This window comes from Myodes glareolus, chromosome X, assembly GCF_982192425.1.
Source record: "Myodes glareolus chromosome X, mMyoGla1.1, whole genome shotgun sequence".
NCBI classification, from domain to species: domain Eukaryota; kingdom Metazoa; phylum Chordata; class Mammalia; order Rodentia; family Cricetidae; genus Myodes; species Myodes glareolus.
Window position 1 is genome coordinate 104732080 of NC_142053.1, and position 3958 is coordinate 104736037.

Sequence of the window (3958 nt, forward strand, 5' to 3'; positions counted from 1 at the left end):
CAATATAGCCTTTAAGATACCAGCCCACTAGGAAGTGGTCTCTTTCACTTAAAAAAGCAGTGGTAGCCCTGTTCTCTCTCTCTTTCTTCGAACTCCACTTCTGGATACTAGACTCCTTTCCTGGTTGTGCAGAGGACTGTTGTCTAGGATGGTGATCTGTAAGTTTTCCCTTTAAATAAATAACCTTTTTATTAATCATAATTCCAAACTGGTGTGGGATTGTTTTGTTACCTATGCCTTCATCTGGTGCCCAACATTTGGCTTTAGAACCCCCCAACACGGCTGTCTGCCTCCAGCTTGACTTGACACGAGTCCTCTCTCAGCCGCAGCCTGTGCATGGAGCCAGCAGTTCAATATAGTACATTTCACAGTGGCTTTTCTTGCTGCAATTCTTTATATTTTCTCTTTACAAACCTCAGATTGGCTTCAAGTACCCAGGCACCCTATTGTTTGCCTCCTGACATGGATTTAAACTCTACACTTTCCGAGTTCCACTGACCCTGGCAGTTTCTGCCTGTCTGGCTTGCTCTTTTCTGAGCGATTTTTAAATCCCCTTTGCAGCACAGCGTTTAAGCAGCACTAGACAGAGTGCAAGTAGCCGGGCGACTCTTTGACACGTGGAGGCATATGTGGCTTCTGGATTGCTGTTCTCTACCCCTTAATTCTGGGTTTCTGATCCATGTGTGGAATTGATTTAATTACATTTACTTTGTTGAGCAACTCATATTTCCCAGTCTTTAACAAATACCAAGGCAGACACTGAAACAGGACCTTTCCTGTTACCTTTGCATTGATTCTAGTCATGATTCAGCAACAGCACCACCTGCTGGGTAGCAGGCAATATGGCTGTTTTCATTTCCAATGCTACTTTTACTGCTTTCTTTACTAATACAATCAATTATATCATGTGAGGTTTACATGACTATGGGGATACCTCAATTTACTTGTTACTAGGTTTCAGTTTTCTTCTCCATATTCTATCATTAAGGGAGAATATGACACTCCTAGGAATGATACAATCTTTGTTGACTAATAAAGAATGGCTAATTGGAAAGATTAAAATAATTGAAAATCAGAGGTTATCTGAACAAGCGGATATTATGATAGGCAAAAATGACTCCATATCCAAGGGTACTAGGAATTTTCCTGAAAGGGTTCACACTGTTGAATTTGACATTCAGAAGTTATCACAAAGTTTTGATAGGGTAACAGACAGGATGAACCTCCAAGATGGCAAGCTGCACACAGTTACTCGTACCACATAAGCTTTTTAAAGACATGAACACATAAAACAGCAACATGGTAACAATCAAAATACAGACCAAGACAAAGTGTGCTCATTTATTCACACATACCTTTTTAAATCCCTAGATTTTTACTTCCTTCTGCAGGGAACCAGGGGCACACACACACATCTTTTATTCATTTCAAACACTGAAGCAATTGTTGTTGTCCTTTCTTAGTACCCCTAACTGCGACGCGCATCCTGACCAGCAGGAATGAATGCCACCAAAAACGAGAATTCCTTCCCTGGTCACGTCTTTATTCGGAGCCCTTTGATTGAGGAAAATTGGGGGAAGGGAAGATAGAGCAGGGACGAGAGAAAGCTTAGAGAGAGGAAGTTGAGCCCAGAGGCAGCTGCTTTTAAACGGTGGAGAGGCTTGAACGCTGTCCTGATTGGTTAATGCCATTCTGCTGGTCTGAGCATGTGCAGGCAAGGGTGCTCAGCCTCACGTGACTAAGCCAGGTATGGGCTTGTATACCTCCAAACTGCAGGACCACCTGTGCCTCCAGGTGGCTTCCTACATCTCCCCCTACTACTGTAAATAAAAGCAATAAGGCAAAACTATTTTCCAATTTGGTCCCCACCTCATGATGTGTGGACCGATTGAAGAAAAGAAAAGCAAGACACACCCTTCCCGTGCAATGGGACAACTACCCTGGGATTGCTAGGGCTGTGTCTGCACACCTTCCGCCTATGCATACCTTCCTCTATGCCGTGGGATTATCTGGTCCCTAGAGGGTGCTAAGGCTATGCATGGCTAATTGCCTATGAGCTCTTTTGAAGCTGAGAGTCAAACTTGGGGTGAGGATACACATACCAAGGCTGCCAAGGCCTGTGCCACAAAGACCTTGTCCCTCCTAACTTGGGCTAGCAGGTAGCACACCAATCAAAGACATACAGCACTTCCACCTAGACACAGCATGCCAAGAATATCTCTGCTCCCACCCATTCCCAAGGAGGGAGAAAGGCAGAATAGAGTCAGTCAGAAAATTGTTAAGAGATAAGAGGTTGCACAGGGTGTTGCTCAAGTTGATAACATGAAACAGTTGCTCTTGACACCGCTCAGAAGGTCATCACTGCTGCCTCCGCACGAATCTTCCACAGCAGGACATTCAGCATCCACTGGGTCATCTTTCTTCTTTATTTCTCTTGTCAGTCTCGCTGGCATCCAGATGTATGTCAGCATTCCTAGAAAAACATAAACAAAACTCTCCTCCCAAATTAACATTTAAGAGTATTAAAAACTCTCAGTGTAGAAATTCAGCACAATCAGTACTGGAAGTAGGCTGGTTTTGAACTTAGAGACCTGTAGGTCTCCGTTCCAAAGAGCAAATCCTGTTTGCCTGTGCCATTAAAGCAGGCCTTAGAATTAGATGGAATTGCTTTCAAACAGAGCGTCTCTGTCTGTTGCTGTTTTTCCAGCAAAATTTTGAATTAAAAATTAAGTGTAAAGAATGCAAGAGAAATCCTTTCTCTGGGGGAAGCTGTCACTGGTAGTCCCCCTCTATTGTTTAAAACCAAAGCAGTTGTCACTGGGAATTGAACTCATGACCTTTGGAAGAGCAGTCAGTGCTCTTAACCTCTAAGCCATCACTCCAGGCCCACATTCAAATGAAAAAACCTCTAGGTAGCATTGTTTATTCCACCCGTTGTTTCAGGCAATAGGTCCGCCTTTGTTACCTAGGATACGGGTAACCAGGTTGACACGCCTTTATTATGATAATTACGACCAGTTCTTTGAGGGAAAATGGGCGTCGACAATTGATCTGACTACTTCCTGCTGATGACGGGACGATGCACATTTTTGGGGGGGATAAATGTTTTTATCTGACTGAATTTTTTGGCAACAAATGTTTTTATCTGACTGAATTCTTGGCGGCCGTGGCTGTGAGCAGTGGCAGCAGCAGCTCCGCCTCTGAGGCGCGGCCCACCGTGGCGGGCTCCGCATGGCCCAAAGGCATGGCTCCTCCCCGGGCAGTGCGCGGGCTCGCCGGTTTACCTCAGGCAATGAACTCACACCGCCGGCTGTGAGTCTTTTTCAAGCTCCGGCGAGGGGGGGCATCCGCCCACCCATGGAGGGCCCGGTTAGGGCCGCGGGGGGCCCCAGTCTCAGACCTTCCCAGGGGCCGGGGAGTGACGAGCACTCAGCATGTGGCCCCGCCAATGAGCTTCCTCTGCCCGCCCATGTTGCTATGGAAACGCGGTTTTTTGCAGAGCCGCTCAGAGCTCAAGTGCTGGGATTAAAGGTGTGCGCCACCACGCCGGATACTTCCTCAATCAAAATTAAAGTTTTCTGTACGTGAGAGCCAGAGACTGAGCTCTCTTATCAAAATTAGGCGAAAATCACCTCCAAAAGCTCTGTGGCTCTTTAAGAACAGGAAAGGCAGTCTTCACACACGATCAAGCCCCCTCCCTACAAGACTGTTGCCCCGGTCTCTAACAACGAGTATGGACGGAGGAAGCTGCGGATCTCCCAACCGTAAACCTCGCTTTTTTGCTGCTGTTTTTTATTTACACTCCTCCTGCACTGAACTTGAGGGGTTTTTTTCTTCCCCGTTGCTTTCTGTACCTTCTTTCAGATACCTTAACTTTGATTCTTTCTATTTTCTTTTCTTTTTAGGCCTATACTTTTTCCATTCTTTTTCCTCCCCTTTCTGGAGGATTGAACTGACG

General features: G+C 45.7%; 1 pseudogene; it reads right to left on the bottom strand.

Annotated features, from left to right (window-relative positions):
* Positions 1-3269: 3269 nt before the first annotated feature.
* On the bottom strand, positions 3270-3464 carry LOC148117433 (Nuclear RNase P; annotated as a pseudogene).
* Positions 3465-3958: the final 494 nt, after the last annotated feature.